Genomic DNA, 22,444 nt, shown 5'->3' with positions numbered 1-22,444 from the left:
CATCATCGTCAACAGGTCATTTAGTCTCTACTGCAAAGTCAAAAGTCAAAGTCTAAATTTCTTTATTTATATAGACTATTAAATAGTGCTTACAAATCGTCAAATATTTTGCTCTTAAGGAGCCTCTACCTACATGTCTCATAATATTTTTACCCTACCAGCGCTTCGAGACCAACATTTGGCAAGTGCTGTCTGCCGGTTAATATAAATAAACAGAAATAGAAATAGCAGTAGCATCTCTATCATAATTTATTAACATTGACTCTACCACTCCTTCTGAAGGAAAAACTGGAAAGTCAAATAGAAAAAGCAGTAGTAGGTACCTACATTTGATTCAGGAACAGTTCACTGAATTTACCACGCATTCTTGTATGGTGTATCTTATAAGAATGGGTATACAAAATTGCGTGGTATATTAAACAAGGTAGTAACGTGCTAATATCTAGACTTACAGATTAAGATACTTAAATACTAGTAGAAATGACTCGCATTAATAAATTTGAATAACTTGGATTGACCAGTCCCCGAAAGCAGAACCTGTTCACACTCATGACGAGTGAACCAGCCATCGCTTCACTCGACCATATTAGAGGGAATGTAACTGCAGGATGATGACCCTCTTTTATTTTCCAGAGGCAAAACGTACCTTTTGGCTTACACTCCCTACGCTAGCTGAGGCCTGATGTTCACATATTTCTGAGACACCTCTGCTTTGACAACATCCACGAGAAGAGTGGGGATGGTCCTACTTATCCTACACTGTCATAACCAAATGCTCGTACAGTACCTTCATAATTATACAGTCATGTTTGTTACTGCATTTCATCCCAAGTGAAATGATAACTGTTGATTACGTTCACGATCCAACCTTTGTCCATTGCCACTAATCATACAAACGACTGCACATCATGGTAAACTGTAGCATCTTATGCCATTGCAACAAGGTTCATTTTGCAACATTGCTATGTAACTTATATACACAATGCTACTGTCATGGTGTATGTTTTAAATAGCCTAAATGCACTGGTCCGTCACAACTATAGAACGAAATTGGTGCACTATTAACTGTTTGTACACCATAAGTGGCACATGACAATGATGGGGTCTAATGACAGTGTCAAAGTTACTATTTTCCCATGGACATGGGGTACAAACATAGATAGAGTTAAATAAAACACTTCTACTCTTCCCGTGGATGACGTCCGCTGTTGAGGTCGAAGATTGTATTGGGTCATTGTGTAATAGTAAACAAGTGTATCAAGTGTGCAAATAAACAATTTATCTATCTATCTAGATGTCTGTCTCTACATTTAATTAACTAAAACATATTTAAGGTAAAAGGTTATTAATCAAGTATTAGTTAATTTACAGTTGAACGGGTTTGCGGTTAACGTTGATAAGTATTATCGGAACTATTAGGTGTTTCATTAAATGTATAACTTGTGATTGGGTAGAGTTAGAGAGTTGATTTGTTGATTTCGTAGTTAATACAAAGTTAATTACCAATTTTAACTGATCCTATATGGAGTCATCCTGTGACAGCCCACTCGCTGTTTTGAATTTTTTTTTCTAGTGTCTAGGCCCAGTCACGTCGCTGCTGGCTGGAGACTCCGTATAAGAAATTTAACCTTGCTTGAAAATCGATTGACCATTCGATGGTATCGATAGCCTATTGAAGGGTCTCAAATCACTTATACAATCGATATCAAGAATCGATGTTTCGATAAAAGACACTATCAATACGATCTATAGTTAGTATCAGGTACGTCACTATAGATATTTTCGATATACCTACCGACATATCGAGACCTCTATCAGTAGGTAGTATGAGTAGATATGAATATGAATAGATATGAGTGATTTCAGGTGGAAGCATTCGATTAAGCAATAGTCGCTTTTTCCGCATCACTATTGGTACGGAGATTTACGCCCGTATTCACAAACGATGCTTCCTTAAGTGAAGCAGCAAATCGAACGCACAGCGTTGAATAGAGCTCTGTGGTTGGTTCGTGTGTCACCATGTGCGTCCACGCGCACTGTGCGACCTCATAGTAATGTTTGTGAACACGGGCGTTACTCAACGATTGGTCCGTAATAATAAAGTGCATTTCACACCATGCTTCATATTTTTATCGTCCATTAACACTGTTGTTGTTATCGATGTGTTACGACAGTGTAAACAGCATTTAATACTCAATCATGTTTGTTTGTTTTTAAAATCAACAACGATTAATACTGGTCATTTACCTAAATGATATCAGAAAAAATATGAACTAATATAAAAAGTGTAACTTTGAGTTAGCAAATGAAACTTGACAAATACAGGATAAAGAGGAAAAATACAAGAGTTGAAATGACATAAGTAATTTAGAAGACCTTATATGACAGTGAAATGAATAATTTATGAGTGTAAGTAAGAATTTAGATTTTGTGCTCTGTGCACATAAAAACTAATTTTTTGCCTAATGTAGAGCCCAGCAATAGATTTATCCCTCATTTCTTTGAATTTCAGAGTAAAAACTTGTGATAACATTCACTGAGAGATATTATAATAAAGATCTAAGTAAATAAAAGCGAAAGGTCACTGACTGACTCAGTCACAAAATCTCAGAAACTACAGTGCTAGGAGTCTCAAATTTTGCACGGGGGTTCCTTTTAGAACGTAGGTGCTCACTTAGACGGGATTTTACAAAATTCAACCCCTAAAAACGGGATCGTGTATTTCTGTGAAGAATTTGAGAAAACCGCGTAGGTAGCGTAGGTTTTCGTTTGACTCCTGTCACATAAAAAAAACAAAAAAAAAATGTACAGACTTATAGGCAGAACAAATCGCTGCGTTATTTAAATAGGTTTAACCTCAGCACTAACCAGGTTATAAATAATGTTATGACCATTGATTATTTTATTACAGGCCTATCATCACTGTCCATTCGATTCAAGGTCCGACATCTAATATACTACGCAGATTAAGAAAAATGATTAGAAGTCTATACTTAATATTATAAATGCGAAAGTAACTCTGTCTGTCTATCTGTCTCGCTTTCACGCTTAAACCACTGAACCGATTTTGATGAAATTTGGTATAGAGATAGTTTGAGTCCCGGGAAAGGACATAGGATAGTTTTTATCCCGGTTTTTGAAACAGGGACGCGCGCGATAATAATGTCTTTCTGTGACAGACAAAATTCCACGCGGGCGAAGCCGCGTAGCCGCAGGCGGAAAACTAGTATTTAATATAGTTTAAGACCACGTGTCTCTATAATCTAAAGGATAATAAATGAATAAGGTCTCTATTTTCATCATAGTTCTTAAAAATACGTTGAACGTACTACGTATTTTTGAAACATTTCACTTCCATGCCGCATCTCAAATATTCCTAAATTAATTCCATTATAGAGCCATTCTTGACTGTGTTAAATTGGGTCACTTGGGTGCTATGTGTACTATCATTTATACGAAAAGCAAGTGTTAGTATCGCTCAATGTACAAGATAAGTATAAAGTAGGTAGAAGAAGATACTCTGACGATGAAACAAGTAGAAAAAGAGATATTAAATTCATTAAAGTTTTCTCCAAGATTTATCTATGCCTTTCAGATAGTCAGAAGTGCTACTCAAGACTTATCTATGCCTTTCGTTCACACATCAGACATATCCAAGGTTTGTCTCATACATACAGAGAAAGGGTCGCCCCATAATCCGTGACCCATCATGGCGAGCGAACCCGCAGGGCAGAGCTTACCTTGGCCCGAACTGTAATAGTACCAGTACTGATCTTATTGATATTATGACAGATAAATTAATTGTCATTTCACTTAGCAACATATAGCAGTAAATCAAGTTAAATTACTGCGACACCTTATATGCAGTCAGCGTCAAATAGTTCGTGATCGTGACACCCAAAGTAGACAAAACGTTCGCAAAGGATGTATTGTCAACTTTTTGGCCACTTTTGTAACAGAAATATATGACCTGTTGTGCTGTTGACTTTAAACGTTGAACATCACCACCCATACTCTACACCTGGATGCCATAAGAGCGACTAAAAGAAGAATTAATTTGCTAACATCATGCCACCACAATCTCTGAGCTCTCATGTGAACGTAGGGAGTGTAGAACAAATTTTCTATTTGCCTCTGGTAAATGCGTGATCGAATCAGAAATGAGGAGATCCGTAGGAGAACCAGAGTGACTGACATAGCCCGCAGAATCGCTAAAATCAAGTGGTAGGGGCGGGGCACGTAGCTCGTAGAGCTGATGGCCGCTGGGGCAGGAAAGTTCTTGAGTGGCGACCACAAGCCGGAAGACGTAGCGTGGGCAGGCCTCCCACTAGGTGGACCGACGATCTGGTGAGGGTCGCGGGAGGTGTCTGGATGCGAGCGCCGCAGGACTGGTCTTTGTGGAAATCCTTGGGGGAGGCCTTTGTCCAGCAGTCGTCCGTCTTTAGGCTGAAACGAACGAACGAACGAAATTGCAGTGTGTTACTGGAGTGGAGACTAAATGGCCCGACGATGAGATGATGATCGGGTTGTATACTGATGATCCACAAAAGGTAACTAAGATAGAGCACGTTGACAGAGAGAGAAAGAAGACAGATATAGGACCAAGACCCTTAGAGCACGAAACTTATAATAAAGTACTTACCTAGTTACAAACATGCTTTTATGGTCAGTGCCAAGAGGGTTAGAAATTTTCCTACATATCCACAACCTTAGTAATAGTGACATTGACTTCAATAGTAAATAAGCGAAGTATGTAGATAAATATCGGCATTCAACTACTTTACATGATGTAAACATGTGAGTCATATAGAAATTTAACGTTATTTACATTACATACAATCATAATGAATTTTACGGCCAACCGATTCGGTCACTAAATTTTTATCGGGGGAAATACAACATTACTTCATTCGTCTGTCTATCGTCTGTCTAGGTTTTTTCTATTTTTGTTGTCTAGGTCAGGGTTTCTCAGAGTAGGAAACGCGAACCCCAAGGGGTTCGCCATTCGACGCCAGGGGGTTCGCGACAAGATTTACGTAATGGTGGTAGAATCAAGGTTCAAATTACTCGGAAAATTTACTCTATTTGCAACAAGAAACAGGCACATCTGTACTAAAAAGACATTTCTTTGGCACTTTATTTGGTAGCAAAATCAAAAATCAAAATCAGGGGTTCGTGGTGTTAAGTTTAAGACAGTATTGAAACAAAAAAAAGCCAAATAATTGTAACGCTTAGGAAAATTTCCATTGATATTATTAACAATGGATTGTAATCGAAATTTATTTTCAATGAAGAATTTTATAATATTTGATAATCAAGATTATTCAGGACTTTCGATGAAGATATAATGATTATTACCTCATGATTATTACCACCTACACATGAATTACGTCGCAAAATAATGTCGGTAGTAGCTGTATTAAAAGATAGACTTTTATCAACCTAGACGTGAATCACATTGGAAATACCAATCTCTAAAATTTGTGAGATCTTTACGACGATCATTCAATAGTATTAGGTACTGATAAGTAATTACGTATGCATAAATCATTTATCGAAATACTGAGATACAACGTAATAGGTAACCGTGGTAACTGATAAGGTCACAAAAATTATACCTACCAGCCATTATTCTAAGAGAGCGTATACGGTTCTTACGCTGAATCCTGCATTTCATTACTTCTGGACCGGAAACCAACAATATCATAAAAATATAGTAATAGCAATATTGAGCCTGCCTCTACATTTTGCCTGAAAACTTATGACATACCCATGTTGAGTTTTCAGACTAAGTAGTTAAGTATTTAATTAAACTTGAAAATAAGGTTAAAGATTCCATCAAAAAACTTCTTCAACCATCCTGACTTGCACTGACAGTAGTCTTCTCTTAAAAAGAAACTAATCAAAATAGTTAACTCTTGACATGGCAAGGGCAACAGTGCACAGTGAGGACGCTAACCTGAACCAAACATACTGTATTAGGCAAGGAAATGTGATTGTCCCCTCTAGTGATATGAACTCAAGAAGGGGCTAGGACCTCTTTTCCTTGACCTGTATACCGCGTCCTGTCGCCATGGCGGCGGCGCGCGCGCATCTAAGGAAATTGACAAGTGACGTCACTACAATATGGATCAGTACGCAACATTCAATGTCATCTTCAATTATAGAAAAACAACATACCAACTGAATTGGGAATTTTTTAAAGTCCGTTAAAAAGACTTTAGTACAAACCATAATTTAAAAGTAGCAGATAACATGCTGGGTTAATTTGCAAAAGGAAATGATATTAGTACTAATTATGTGACTAAGCTAGAAATACTTTTCAACATTGTTTCAGCAGTTAAAATAGTGAATCATTGCAAAAGTTTGCCTAGTATTATGATTAACTGTAACAGCATTTATGTCACTCACTAGCTAGTTACTGGTACAGACGTATACATTTTTGCTGCAAAATCGACCGTATTACAAGTAAATAAGATGCCACTTAGCTTGACGTGCCGTCGTCCGTACAGTAATAATAAGTTCTTTACTGCTTTAAGTTGGCACAATAAGTTTTATAATAGAAAATGTAGAGCCGTAATACGATACGATAGTCAATTTGAAATAATTGTCCAATTCACAATTGTACACAATATACAAAACAGGTCCAAGCAATGTTCCTTGATTGACCCATCGGATGTTTGTTAAAAGTACAAACAGATGGATTTAATATCTTTGGCTTGATCAATAAGCCTTACTGCATTAGTAATAACGAGTTTTATTGCAAATCCCTTGGCGATTACGATTAGTATCTACAGCCTTAGGTCAAGGCGCAGCTTTGAGGTCATCCGTCATAAGTCGGTTCGGATCTGTAACAGATTCTTTTTTATCAGTTAATCGAAAGTCGGGGTCAATGTCAGATTAAGTTTTTTCTGGATTGTTGACATAACATAAACGTTTTAGTTGGACCAGTTCTTTTCCAAATAATTCCTTGCCTACTAACAGCAATGTAATTCTTCACTCACTTCTTTTCAAATAACAAATAAGAGCAAGTATCCACATTTCTTTTTGAATTTGATTGCTTGGCAACTCGCCTAAAAATAAAATTGCTTTTACCGTTTCAGTGACACACAATTCACTTTTTAAAAAGTCAAATGTCCGAAAAAGGGTATCACCTATTTTGGCACAAAACCAGTCAATAAAAATATTTTCGAGTTGTGATAACATATTTAAAAGACTTTTATTGATAATACAGATTTATTTATTTATTTATTTATTTATTATTCATTATTGAGCAATTACATATTTGATCCAAATAGCGTCCTAAATCCTCTTTAGGTTTGTCTAGACACTAAGATGGATGGCAGCACATTAAGCTTAACACAGTAATGTCTCCAAGTTTGTACCTTCTGATAGTGTGGTTGTATTCCCCAGTCGACGAAGCACATGATGTTGTGCCCTGCGTGCCCAAACAACTGCACGCAGGAAGATTTGAAGGATAGTGACAACGCCACTCTTGTGTGTGTCGGGCTGACACTATAGGTTTGTTGTCGACACGACAAGAAGAGAAGAAGTCTCGTTGTAGCACAGACTACTTATATTGCAACAAATTAGTCTGGTGTGCTATCATAAGTACAAGGTGCATTTCGTTTGTGAACTATCAAAACGTGTCACAAACATCGACGCCCCCAGGAATAACGTCATTGGCGATAGTAACCAAATGATGATTAATCCGTTCAAATGAATACTAAAAGACAATAGGAATTGTAACAGAATAATGTGGTTATAAAATATACAAATAAGTAAATTAAAACATTTTTCGTTATCACACAATAATAATGACCTAAAATTTCTTGAAAAGTTTTATTACTGCTACTACTTATTTATATAAGTTAAGAATTTCTTTAAATCATTATAGGTGTAATAAAATACTGAAAAGTCATTCTACATATTGGCTAAGTAGGTACTACTAAAACGAATTAGGTAAGGTTCCACAACTGATGGAGTTTAAAGAGGTATGTCCGTCTGTGTCAATCAATATTTTTTTCATGTCATTTAAACCAACCTGTCCTTTTCAATCTTTACAGTTCGAGTATAATATCTTGATTTGTACTAAATGTCAGTCAATAATATTTGTTTACAAAACGGAATGTAATACATTTTCAAGTATACGATGTAAGCCGGTTTAACATTGCACAAGAAGAACTTATTTTTTTCAAGTGCATAATGTTTACTTTGAGACATTTACAAATCCCAATAGAAGATGAAGAATCACTCAAACTTGGAAACCAAATAATTAAGTCCTAAAAATAGGTTGTAACCTTGAAATCTAAATCTCATGTCAACAGATTAATTTTAGCTAAATTGGCATAGAAATCGGTAAACACCTAACGATGCTTTACCTTACTGGTCGGTGGATTAATAGCTTCAAGCCTAAAGTAGTTTCTATCTAGGTTTCTGAATATAGAATTTGGTAGCATAACGGTTTTAGCTTTTTCAACACCTAGAACTTTTTATTCATCCATCAATGTGATAAAATGTAATTTTCTTGAAATGGTTTACATGTTATTGATTTAGAACCAGAATATTCTGTAAATGGAGTAATCATTTATGGCTATGTAAACTAAAACAGTGACAAAACTCCAAAAGATAATGTTTCCAACGTATGTATAATTTCAGTAGAATGAGTAAAGTGGGTGGATGTTAATAAAGAGCTAATTCAGCCAGTTAGTAATCTATTAAAACCGAGCTACAGTCACAAACGTATAACAATTTTTGTCGCCGATGAAAATACCAAACAAAATATCAATAACATAAATAGTAAAGTAGACTTTGGTATTGATAAAAACATTCCACTCGTATTTAATGAGCGTTTGATTAAAATTGTTTCGGTTTACGTCCAACCTTGACGGTGGAAGGTTCAGTTTTTCTACATTATTTTGCATTTTTAGTCAATTTCATGGATAATTAACTGAAAATGTTATATCAATGCAAATTTGTATTGATATTGCGATTGAAAGAGCTAATATCTTTGACAAATTCGACATTGTAGCAACTACGTCATGTTCAGTTATTTGAAACGATACAATAAACATTATCTCGACAAGTGTTCTTCTCCATCCTCCGGCAACAAGTCGATTGTCTCATCAATAATGACACTTGCGCCGCCGCAATAAGATCTAGACAAAGCTGACTTAAATGGGTGTAATAGTCACTTAACTTCTTAACGAGTGCCGCTCATTGATAGTATCAAAACTATTAACGTTACGCATGCGTACACCACACCGATACAATTGTAAATTATGTCATACAATTCTGTTGCAATCAAAATAAACAAAATCGACTCGAGCATACCAAATCGGCGAATCGAACAGGACAATAGCAATCCAATGTGTCAAACACAGAACTAGCACACACAGAGTCCAGTCCAATTGGAGTTTGATTGGTCCACGGTTATTTACTCACAAATGCACGTGGCGTCAACAAAGCGCGCTCGCGATAGACACGTCCGCTCGCAACGGAGTCTGACTTGACACTGACGAGTGATACGCCAGTTATGGAGGACCGGCGCCCGCGCATTATCAGGTGCACAACAGGTAAATTACAACTGAAACGGTGACGCAACTGTTGTCCTCTTTTCCTTCCTTTTGATGCAGGACTTAAGACCGGTCCGGAGGAGCAGACAATGTCATAACTTCTCACAAGCGACCTTACGATGCGAAACCAGATTAAGGTGAAAGTCTAACTAAAAGGACATGTTAGCAAAATGGTGAACTTGTTTTGTGCAATAACACATATGAATCACGTTAGTCGAGTTACAAACATGATATAAACGTATAAATAACATGAGGGACCATTGGCGTAAACATAAATGGATTAAGCTTTACAGTTAAGGAAAAAGTTGTTAGCAATTCCCGGTTTGAAGACACAATTAATAGAACTACTCCCACTTTTTCTTCGCTTCGTCCTTCTGCAGTGAAGACGAAATGACCTGATAGGTAATGATGATGAAGGGATAAATATGAGAACATCAGTCTTGTCTCCTTTGACCTCCTCCTAAAGCAGCCTGGCCAGATTGGTGAGTGCAGGTCAAATCCTCCATTTGTCTCTGGTAAATTAGAAAGGGTCGTGCTCCTGCAGTGGAGACTAAATTTCTTGATATTGATGACGATGATCGTACCATACTGAATACTGAAATGTCATGAAGCAGTGTGGAGTTGAGGTCCTTTCTTTTCCATTGATAACAACAACAAACAGTTGACAGCATCAGATCAGACTATTCATTTTGTAGTAAATTCGTCCTTATTCCAACCGCATTAGAAGCCAATGTTTAGCTTAAGGCTTGGTATTTCTGCTAAAGTAGGTATTTCGCGCTGTCAAAATCTGCGCGCGCAATACTTCGCCGAAGACAGCGCGCCAAAGAGCTCTCGCGGCTACACAGTATAGAAATACGCAGTTTAGAAATACTCAGTTGGTTAGGTTAGGTTGACTTCCTTCCGTTTAAGCGTCACACTCACAGCACTTTCCAATACAAATCATATCCAAGTGATACAAATTAAAACAATTTTCAAAATTTTTGGGAATATATTTTAGAATCGAATAAATTTAGAATATAACTGCCAAAGTAAACACGGTTCAAAGAGGCGTGGCGTCACCCGACCTTCCGGAAGTTCCGCGCCGGCTAAAAGAATTTCAAGATTACGTCACCCGACCTATCGGTAGATCCTCGGGAGCTTGAGCGATTGGAAAAACATTTTATGATCAGTTACTCGTAGTAGCGATTATTTAGAGCTTGGATAATAAATTATAGTTGTTGCAATTCACGAAACTTTACATGAGGTTAATTACATTAATCAGTACAAGCTCAAGCAAGCTCAATCAGGAGTGCATTACCGCAGCAAAATTTTTATAAATGTTGTGCTTTAGAGAGTCGAGAGTATAGCAGATAATTAGTCCATCGTGAGCAAAAATTTGTCCACTAACAGCAAAATTAGTTCAAATTATAGTTTTAAAGTTATTAGGAAAAAACAGATTTTTCTGGGGTAACGTTTCAAACATTACCCTGGCAACTTTTTTTTTTGAAAGTCGTTCTATCCCGAAACCAAATACATGGATAGATAGCTCTTGTTGCGTAGTAATTTGTCCACGAATAGCAAAATTTGTTCGTGTTCCGGTTCTCAAGTTATTTAGAATTTTGCTGGGGTAAAGTTTTGTGATGTCCCAGATCTCGTAAATGGCTCAACGCAGAAGTTTGAAAAAAATACCATATCATTGGTATTTTTTTGACCTTGATATGTTCAAATTAGTTCAAACATTAGTCATTGATTTGAATGATAAACACCAGTGTAATTAAAAGATTTCGAAAATCAGATAAAACGGATTTGTGAGTAAACCAGTACTCTTACAATCGAATAAAAAGGTGTAGCATGTACCCTTGGTACACCTTTATAACCACAGTAAATATAAATGATGTGGCTTTGCGCAAAAGAGAGATTTCAAGAAATCTAATTTATTTTGACAGTCTTACTTTCGTGGCCGAATACGCGATTCCCTTATAACAAGGGAACATGGCATACAATGGACAAATTAAAATGTTCCTTGCTATCCTGTTAATTTCAGCTTTATATTACGACTTATAAGAAAGTTATCGAACTGCAAAAAAATATCAGGAATCCCAACTAATATTATAAATGCGAAAGTAACTCTGTCTGTCTGTCTGTCTGTTACGCTTTCCCGCTTAAACCTCGCAACCGATTTTGATGAAATTTGGCATAGAGATAGTTTGAGTCCTGGGAAAGAACATAGAATAGTTTTTATCCCGGTTTTTGAAACAGGGACGCGCGCGATATAGTTTTTCTGTGACAGACAAAATTCCACGCGGGCGAAGCCGCGGGCGGAAAGCTAGTTCTTCTATAAGCCGACCAAATTATAAAGGTTACAAAAAAGCGACCGTTCCATACATCAACTCCAGTTTTAAATCCGTTGACATCTGCTGCATCTGCCATCTTTTTGGTTAGAAGATTCTTCCATCTTGCAGCGTAGAGCTTTAGCTACAGACCTTAGACAGTATTTTTGTGAAAATTCTTACGCATGGTGGAGGAAGGGACGCTCTAGACACTCAAGTCTACAAGGAGTCACATCAACTCCAGTTTTAAATCCGTTGACATCTGCTGCATCTGCCATCTTTTTGGTTAGAAGATTCTTCCATCTTGCAGCGTAGACCTTTAGCTACAGACCTTAGACAGTATTTTTGTGAAAATTCTTACGCATGGTGGAGGAAGGGACGCTCTAGACACTCAAGTCTACAAGGAGTCACATGAACTCCAGTTTTAAATCCGTTGACATCTGCTGCATCTGCCATCTTTTTGGCTAGAAGATTCTTCTATCTTGCAGCTTAGACCTTTAGCTACAGACCTTAGACAGTATTTTTTATTATTTATTTGTGTCAGTGTGCTCTTCTAAAGAGTGTAAGACGATTGTATGTAGGTACTATTAAAATGTAATTTTAACTCATTGGTTTTGTCTCATATTTGAGGAATGTACTATGTATCATGAGTAGAGTCTTCGTTTAAAAGGATGCGAACGATTTAAATTTCAATAGGTAGACAAAATTGATAATTCTTAATTATCAAAATTTTAAGCTTTCTCCAGTAACACTGATATTATTATACTGTGACTCATCAAAGTCATCATTGTCAAAAATATTGACAAATCGCGAACTGTCACGGCCAAAAAACTGAGACGCGTCCGTCCTCCGTAAGCGCCACCGCGCGACTGATTGAGATTGTCCAAGCCGTCATGGACGATTTTTTCCACATTTTTTAACATAGTAACTAAATAAGACGCAATATAAAAATTTCATCCGTTAAAAGCCCTCAAGTTATTTCTGAACTTTAGTTTAGTAAAAGATTTAGAATCTCAAATCGCTTATTTTAAAAATAAAACCATAAATAGAAAACGAATCGAGGTAACTTTGGGAATTTATTCTATCGAGTGAACTTCATCAAATCGTGTTTCCATCCGTTAATAGCCCTAGAAAATATCCTCAACTATGCCCTATAAAAATCTTAGCCTTTAATTTTACTGTTTAGTACCTCAAAAATGAAAAATGAAAATCTCATTTTCGCCATTTTCTCTGCTACCCGGCCTTAATGTGCTAACGTCTAATGTCTAACTGGATTATGAATTCACACGATTATTTTCTATTCATGAGGGCTGATAGTTTCAATAATAAACATGCGGGTTGGATAAGGCTAATAATAGGATTTTTGTCATTGTGGATTACCATAATATTTAACGGTGGTAGTTAGATAGAACAGACAAGACAAGAAAAGAAAGAAATTACACAAAAAACATAACCCTCCTTCTGGCGCAGTCAGGTAAGAAAAGGAGTTTTTCAATCAGTAGTAGGGTTTAGAAATCTTGAGTTTAGAAATTACTTGATCTTTCCGGTAAAAGTTAAAAGCTAGTATTACTCTTAAAATTAGTAATACTCCTACTTGAGGAAAACCTCTATTTTAGATAATAAATAATAAATATCCTTGAACATTTTACACTGCGCCGCTAGTCCCAAACTAAGCAAAGCTTGTTCTATGGGTACTAGACTACGGATATAAACATACTTGAATACCTTTTTTTAGATAGATTCTACGGCAACTTCCTATCCTGGTGATCTGCCAAGAAATAGGATGATTTGACCGTACTTTGTTGCAATCGTATCTCTCCATTCTCCAGCCTATATGCCAATTTGAATTAATTAATAAATTGTTGCCTTGGGGGAGGCCTTTGTCCAGCAGTGGACGTCTTTCGGCTGAAACGAACGAACGAACGAATAAATTGTTATACTATTTGACATGGTGTCATCTAGTCGCCAGTCAGCTAAGTAAATCTTGATGCTACAACAACGGATGTAAACATACTTCAGATAAGCACTACGACAGGAAAGTATGGATAATGTCCTACAGCAGGGTTTCCCAAACTATGGGTCGCTACCCAGTGGTGGGTCGCGAGCGAACATTGAATGGGCCCTGCCTGTAGAACGACACACCACCCTACCGATCCAACCGCTGGGCAGCGGGCGAAATTTCATATAGGTGGGTCCCGAGTTTGGGAACTTGTATTAGATGAGTCGTAACGTAAACAACTTTGGGAACCACTGTCCTACAGAGTATAGTTAATAGTTAGTATACTGTAGTTGTAACTGGTATGTCGAGGGCCCTTGTCTGTCACGCTAATGTCGTCACGCGAGCGCCGCACGCGCACCCTATTGAGGCAATTGAGATGCTCCACTCGATCGATGGTTGGGAATCGATTTAATAATCGAATTGTTGTATTCTGCTAATGTATTCGTGTTATTGACGCTGTAAGAGCACGAGAGAGTGTCATGATCACCTATTTACCCAATTAATGTACAATTAAACTCACAGGTTTTGTTTTCGTCAGATTGCGACGCGATTTCGAATTTAAATCTGTCATAAATGGTATACTTTTTAACCGATTCTCGTTAACTCGTAAATTCTAGGGAGGTAAATACCCTAATTGTGGAAAACCTTGGAGGAGGCCTGTGGACGTCATTTGGCTGAAACCAAATACCCTAAAATGCTATATAATTATATGTATAATTAATAGCTATTCGATTTTATATACTCCCAAGCCGCTTTCGGCTACGGTAACTACGACAAAATTCCTTTATTCCGCAATAAGAGGGCTACGCTGGCCTGCCCTATCATGTGCCCTCACATGGCTACAGTAGCCAATGTTGTTGGTAAACGTGCGCGAACAATGTCGACACGTTAGGACTTATATGGCACTAAGTAAATAAAAAAAAATACAGATCAGCCCAAGTCTGTCTATAGCTTTTCATTGTTGCAAAAAAAAAAACAAGTAAGGCAATATGTGATTAAAAAGAATCATACCAACCGTTCATAATCATGTCAATTGAGACATCGAACGTTGAACTCTATCGATAAGGGGCCGTTTTCATCATTGAAATCGAGATTAAATGTCAATCCTGCCAATGTGGAAGTTTATATGAACTAGATCAATTAGTCATTATTGTCACGTAGACAAAGCATTGCCCTATTACGCTAGTCGCTATTTCAATTTACATATTGACTAAATCACTTTCTTCAAAATATTTTTTTTATTTAACTGCATCTTAGGCCTATCTACTTTTTCGTCTATCATTCGGGTTGGTACAATAAGTGAATTAAGATTCACTCAAGTGTAACACGGCTGTTGCGACTCAATTCACTCTAGGGTGACACTTTACTATCTAACCACCAAAGAAAGACAAGTTCGTTGCAGATCCAATGACAGTTTGACTTTCCCTGGGACAAAGAAACTTGACCTTTAAAGATTTGGTTAGGTTGTCTTTTTATGCATATCAAGACAGGTATTTGACCACAATCGCACCTGGTGTTAAGTGGGATGCTGTCTAGTATAGTACATATCTGCCCTGTAAGTGCCTATTCACTCTCGGCTTAAAAGGCCCGGATATAGTCTTCGGGAAAGACAGCAGCAGACAGCAAATTCCAGTCCCTAGCTGTTCGCATTATAAAAGAATTCGTGGTTAAGGCTCTAGATCCTGGCTATACAGAAGTTGTAGTGATGGGAAGGAGAGGTGGGAACAGTCCCGTAACTACGTCATCCCGTAAAGAAGTCACGTTTATCCACTAAATAGGATTTCCCAATCTTTCATGCAAGATTTAGACTAAATAAATGTTTATGAACTTATCTGCGCTGTCTGATTGATAAAGATATCGTATTTAAAACACTAGAAGCTGATAATGTCTGATACGAACGATTACCGTATCACGAGTGGTTAAGCTTAGAAAACTTTGTAAAATTTCCACCAATGCAACGTTTACTATAAATTTTACTTGTCTATAGCTTAATGTTGTTAAGTAGGTAACTTTTTAACTTAATTTTAAGTGACCAAATTACATGTAAACACTAGTTGCAACTTAAAATTTAATTGATAACTAAATTTTAACTTGCAACTTGCTACTAAATTCTGTTAATCACTTAAAACATGCAATTAATCACTTAAAAGTAAGTTAAAATTTAGTTAACAATTTAACACGTGACGTGTAAATCAGCCTTTACTGAGATATAATTCAATGGTGTTGTTGGCAACATCGAATAAAAATGTATATTTTTTACTCTAGCAACTAAGAACTTCTTGCTTGCTTCACAGATTAGAGAGTATGTCTAAAGACAGATAGGAAACGGCCCTAGTATTGGTTAAACGATAAACAAACTGGTACCGAGCTAGATTGTCCAGTAGGTGGCGCTAAATACAATATGGCGTCTGCCGCCCACAGATTAAATATACCTGTCATACTTTTTTATGATCCGTTCCTTTTCATGTGTTGCGGTTAAAAATAAAACTATTGAAGTATCAAATGAAACTTTATTGATGAAATATAACATGAAATATTTTGTTTACGAAAATCAATAAGCATTAAAACTATTGGATTTTGAAAGATTACAGTTACTGTTGTGATTACAGTAGGTACATTGTTTTAGTTTTTACATAATGTACTCACGGCTTGACATTTGTATGTAACTCATACAAAATAAGTTGCGTTATGACTTATAGTAAAATAGTTTTTAATGTTCTCCATAAATTCACACGTTCACTCTCACTTTGGTTCTGTCCAATCCAATAGCCACTGTAAGCAGGCCAGATCTACACGTTTCTCACCACCTGTAAAATATATGAAATATTTGTAAATTAAGAGCAAAAAGATGCGCATGTCACCGTAAGACTGTAATCTCCTACATCATCTACATTCTACACTAATATTATAAAGAGTACAGCAGATGAACAAGTGATCTGTCTTATCTACCATACCTATCTTACTGTCTGTTTTGTTTCTAGATTTGCACTACTTTGTTAAATAAAATTAATTTACCTTGTCAAATGTGTACTTGTCAATCAATTACATGTACATTCACAGAATCTGGATTCCACCAATCTGTAATTAAATAATTAACTTTTATTTGATCCTAGTCGAAAAGCGTCAGAGGATAGTGTTAGAATCATTTTGAGGGTGTTTTAAATTTTAAAGGTACTTACCAAAAATGTTCTTATCAACAGAAGTTAATATTCATCTAATACAAATCTTCCTAATTTAATGCATTTATGTCATGGCATAACTTGCAAATGAAATGAGTTCATCGTTTGTAATCAAGCATTCTTGGTCTGGTTTTATTGCTTATATAGGTTTCTTCTAAACTTATTTGAATAGGAAGTAAAGGTTGGTTCATCTGGATTTTAAGTAACAGTTGACAATAATGATCAGCACCGGTGATTCCATAGCAAGCACTTTTATTGTAATTGCAACTTAACACCTTATAAGTTCGATATTAACCTGAAACAAATAGGTACTTAGATTCACTGTATAAAACACGTATCATCATTCACTGTGTCCTGCAATCTATGCCTGCAATGTACCTACGTGTATTGTATTTTGGGTCCAAACTCCAAAGTATGTTGTTACTCCATGAAACGATCCATATTTAGTTTCCATTGATTTAAATGGAGTTATGAATGATATTGTAATGAAGATTTAATCCTTTGTGTGGTTCAATACTTGATAAAACATGATGTTGCTGCAAGCTGCAATAACCTTTCTCGAGTGGATATCTTACTTGAGAGAAATTTCTTCTTAACAAACATCAATCCAACTGGCAATCCATGCACATGTAGTTCTTATTAATATTGATTGAGAAATTATTGATTTTAGATAAAATTTGTTTAAAGAAAAACACGTTTTTTCGATGAAAATTTTTGACGTTTTTTTTTTTAATAATGTCACAGTTGTAGACTTGAGACGGAACTAAATTGATTAAAGTGAAAATTACGACTTTGAATTAATATACTTTTAAATAAACATTTCATTTATAGAATGCAAATAGATTCAATAAAATAATTTATAAATAAAAGTTGAAGTTGTAATTCGAAAATGTTTACTAACTTGATTCCAGACACGCAAAAGACCATTGCCATTGTCGCATAAAGGACAACTATAAAAAAAGTCACTTCCTCTCGGAACTGTCAAAAAAATTCACTCTCTATGGAGCTGTCAAACTCTATGGCGTTTCCACCCCGTTAGAGAGTATGTCTAAAGACAGATAGGAAACGGCCCTAGTATTGGTTAAACGATAAACAAACTGGTACCGAGCTAGATTGTCCAGTAGGTGGCGCTAAATACAATATGGCGTCTGCCGCCCACAGATTAAATATACCTGTCATACTTTTTTATGATCCGTTCCTTTTCATGTGTTGCGGTTAAAAATAAAACTATTAAAGTATCAAATGAAACTTTATTGATGAAATATAACATGAAATATTTTGTTTACGAAAATCAATAAGCATTAAAACTATTGGATTTTGAAAGATTACAGTTACTGTTGTGATTACAGTAGGTACATTGTTTTAGTTTTTACATAATGTACTCACGGCTTGACATTTGTATGTAACTCATACAAAATAAGTTGCGTTATGACTTATAGTAAAATAGTTTTTAATGTTCTCCATAAATTCACACGTTCACTCTCACTTTGGTTCTGTCCAATCCAATAGCCACTGTAAGCAGGCCAGATCTACACGTTTCTCACCACCTGTAAAATATATGAAATATTTGTAAATTAAGAGCAAAAAGATGCGCATGTCACCGTAAGACTGTAATCTCCTACATCATCTACATTCTACACTAATATTATAAAGAGTACAGCAGATGAACAAGTGATCTGTCTTATCTACCATACCTATCTTACTGTCTGTTTTGTTTCTAGATTTGCACTACTTTGTTAAATAAAATTAATTTACCTTGTCAAATGTGTACTTGTCAATCAATTACATGTACATTCACAGAATCTGGATTCCACCAATCTGTAATTAAATAATTAACTTTTATTTGATCCTAGTCGAAAAGCGTCAGAGGATAGTGTTAGAATCATTTTGAGGGTGTTTTAAATTTTAAAGGTACTTACCAAAAATGTTCTTATCAACAGAAGTTAATATTCATCTAATACAAATCTTCCTAATTTAATGCATTTATGTCATGGCATAACTTGCAAATGAAATGAGTTCATCGTTTGTAATCAAGCATTCTTGGTCTGGTTTTATTGCTTATATAGGTTTCTTCTAAACTTATTTGAATAGGAAGTAAAGGTTGGTTCATCTGGATTTTAAGTAACAGTTGACAATAATGATCAGCACCGGTGATTCCATAGCAAGCACTTTTATTGTAATTGCAACTTAACACCTTATAAGTTCGATATTAACCTGAAACAAATAGGTACTTAGATTCACTGTATAAAACACGTATCATCATTCACTGTGTCCTGCAATCTATGCCTGCAATGTACCTACGTGTATTGTATTTTGGGTCCAAACTCCAAAGTATGTTGTTACTCCATGAAACGATCCATATTTAGTTTCCATTGATTTAAATGGAGTTATGAATGATATTGTAATGAAGATTTAATCCTTTGTGTGGTTCAATACTTGATAAAACATGATGTTGCTGCAAGCTGCAATAACCTTTCTCGAGTGGATATCTTACTTGAGAGAAATTTCTTCTTAACAAACATCAATCCAACTGGCAATCCATGCACATGTAGTTCTTATTAATATTGATTGAGAAATTATTGATTTTAGATAAAATTTGTTTAAAGAAAAACACGTTTTTTCGATGAAAATTTTTGACGTTTTTTTTTTTAATAATGTCACAGTTGTAGACTTGAGACGGAACTAAATTGATTAAAGTGAAAATTACGACTTTGAATTAATATACTTTTAAATAAACATTTCATTTATAGAATGCAAATAGATTCAATAAAATAATTTATAAATAAAAGTTGAAGTTGTAATTCGAAAATGTTTACTAACTTGATTCCAGACACGCAAAAGACCATTGCCATTGTCGCATAAAGGACAACTATAAAAAAAGTCACTTCCTCTCGGAACTGTCAAAAAAATTCACTCTCTATGGAGCTGTCAAACTCTATGGCGTTTCCACCCCGTGGCTTGCTTGTGTGTCTGCAACAAACGTGTAATGTGCTATTACTTGAAAGTCGTCAATAGAAATTGTGAAATTCATCAGCGCCTATAATTTTAGAATAAAGAAGCCCTGCTCTTTACATTGGTCCTTCGAGAAGAAAGAAAATCAGTGTCCTGTCTGCGATTCTTCATCAGACGGAAACTGCAAGAAATTTTTCAATTCCTGACAGTTGACGCCATTTTTTTCGAGTACGCGTTCACACTATGCGTTCACATACACATCACGAAAAAAGTCAAGCAAGTATCCATCAAGTGTCAAGTTGGCATCCACTTCATTCATCACTCAAGAAGTGAAGCAAGACGTCAATACCACGTACGTTGAGGAAGGAGCGAGACGCAAGACGCAACATCCGAGCAAGAGTGAACGCATCATCAACACTTCGTTCGTCTCGGCGTGCTTCGGTCGTCGCTTCGCGCTCATTCGCCATTTTTTTCCGGTCACGTCACTTTAAGCTTCCATCTTTTTTATCAAATTTAATTTTGAAGTTAATGTTTTAATATTTATGTTAAAGTACCAAATTGATCGTATAATAAGTTGTAATAACCAAATTCTTAGCTTCGTATTGTGAGCAATGTCTGAACTGAAAACATTCGTGGCCAATCGCGGTCACGCGAAGGCTTCAATATCTAGGCTGAAAAATGCTTTCGAATACGAAGCATTCCTCAAACTGCCCTTAGAAACCATCAAGGCGAAAAGGCAGCGCCTTGTAGAGGTATTTCAAGAGTATGAGCGTTTCTGTGTACGTATTGCCATCCTTGACCCGGAAGACGCGGAAGATATCGGTACGGTGGAAGATGTATACATAGGGTTATTGGGTAATTTGGACTCAATAATAAATAGATTGTCCTTGGTAACATCTGAGCCCACATCTTCAAATGGCTCGAAGCAGTCAAACGTAAAGTTGCCTCCAATGGATCTGCCAACTTTCACAGGCAAGTATACTGAATACCATCCATTTATTAATCTTTTTTCAGCTTTAATCCACAAGGATTGCTCACTGTCTCCTGTACAAAAATTGTATTACCTAAAAAGCACTCTCAGTGGTGAACCTCATGCACTCATCAATAATTTGCCGCTGCAAGATGAGAGTTATGCAGAAGCTTTACAACTTCTCAAGAGTAGATACGACAATAAAAATCAGATCATACAGGGGCATGTGCAATCTCTCTTGGACATTTCAACCATCACAAGATCAAATTCGGTTAACTTACGATCATTCATTTCAGACATAAAGCAGAACTTAGCAGCCCTGAAGAACTTAGATGAGCCTGTGAACAGCTGGGACTCATTGCTCCTCTGTATATTGTATAAAAAACTAGATGTTTTGACTAATCGTGCATTCCAAATGGAGCGAGATAGCAGCGCTATGCCTACAATAGACGAATTTCTGAGCTTTTTAGAGCGCCGATCCCTCTCATTGGAGAACACTGACAGTCAAAGGCCATCTCAGAGAGTGGTCAGCAATGTAGCAGCTACCACACCTACATCAACATGTTCATACTGTAAGTCTGCACAACATAAACTTTATAGATGCCCAACGTTTCAGCTTGCACCCATAAAAACCCGCTTGGAGTTTGCTACAACAAACAATGTCTGTTTTACTTGTTTGTCCAAACACAAGCGCAAATGCAAATTTCACTTCAGATGTACTATCTGCAAAAAAGAGCATAATACTTTATTGCATAATGATGATTTGCATATTTCTCCATCTGTTTCATTATCAGCTGCTACCCAGAGCCAAGTATTGTTACCCACTGCACGAATCAAGCTTATGGCTCAGTCGGGAACCATAATTTATGTCAGGGCCCTGCTGGACAGTGGTTCACAAGCATCTTTCATCACACAAAAAGTTGTTGATTTGTTACAAAAGGCTCCTACAACTTCCAATACTAAGATCATTGGCATCACCAAAAAGGAACAGATAATTGACAAAACTGTTAATGTAGATGTGCATTCTACAGTTTATCCATTCAAAGTAAATGTAAACTGTCACATTGTCAAAGCTATTACGACCAAATTGCCACATACTAAAATTGATTTGTCGTCCTTTAAATTTCCACCCAATTGTAAACTTGCCGACGAAAACTTTAGCACGCCTGGTGATGTGCATGTGTTACTTGGAGCTGACATTTTTTTCCAGGCCCTGCTAGCATCTGAGCCAGAGACTTCTGTCACAGGACAAGTACCTGCAACTTCTACATCGGTCAGCCCCGAGCAACCTTCTATTGTGAGCACCGCCTTCGGGTATATCGTCGCAGGCAGCAGTAACTCAATTGTAAATCAAAAACAAAACCAGGTGATATCTTTATTTTGTAGAGAATGCGACAATTCAATTAGTAATCAACTGAATGCTTTCTGGGACTCTGAGAAGGTACCGGAGATCTTCCCAG

The 22,444-nt window shown here is 36.4% G+C and overlaps 1 protein-coding gene and 2 long non-coding RNA genes across 3 annotated transcripts in view; all 3 read right to left on the bottom strand.

Moving 5' to 3' along the window:
- Positions 1-22,444, bottom strand: part of LOC135084041 (transcription factor EB) — a 143,233-nt gene that overhangs the window by 80,220 nt on the left and 40,569 nt on the right. The window lies entirely within an intron of this gene.
- On the bottom strand, positions 16,447-17,769 carry LOC135084126 (uncharacterized). The gene is made up of 4 exons (XR_010259761.1): positions 17,445-17,769; positions 17,063-17,357; positions 16,899-16,961; positions 16,447-16,690 (listed from the first exon to the last, which is right to left on the bottom strand). It is a non-coding gene; the product is annotated as an uncharacterized LOC135084126 (long non-coding RNA).
- On the bottom strand, positions 18,367-19,688 carry LOC135084130 (uncharacterized). Its single transcript, XR_010259762.1, has 4 exons — positions 19,364-19,688; positions 18,982-19,276; positions 18,818-18,880; positions 18,367-18,609 (listed from the first exon to the last, which is right to left on the bottom strand). It is a non-coding gene; the product is annotated as an uncharacterized LOC135084130 (long non-coding RNA).

The sequence above is a fragment of the Ostrinia nubilalis genome, chromosome 25 (assembly GCF_963855985.1).
Source record: "Ostrinia nubilalis chromosome 25, ilOstNubi1.1, whole genome shotgun sequence".
Taxonomy (NCBI): domain Eukaryota; kingdom Metazoa; phylum Arthropoda; class Insecta; order Lepidoptera; family Crambidae; genus Ostrinia; species Ostrinia nubilalis.
This window is presented reverse-complemented; position numbering and strand designations above follow the sequence as displayed.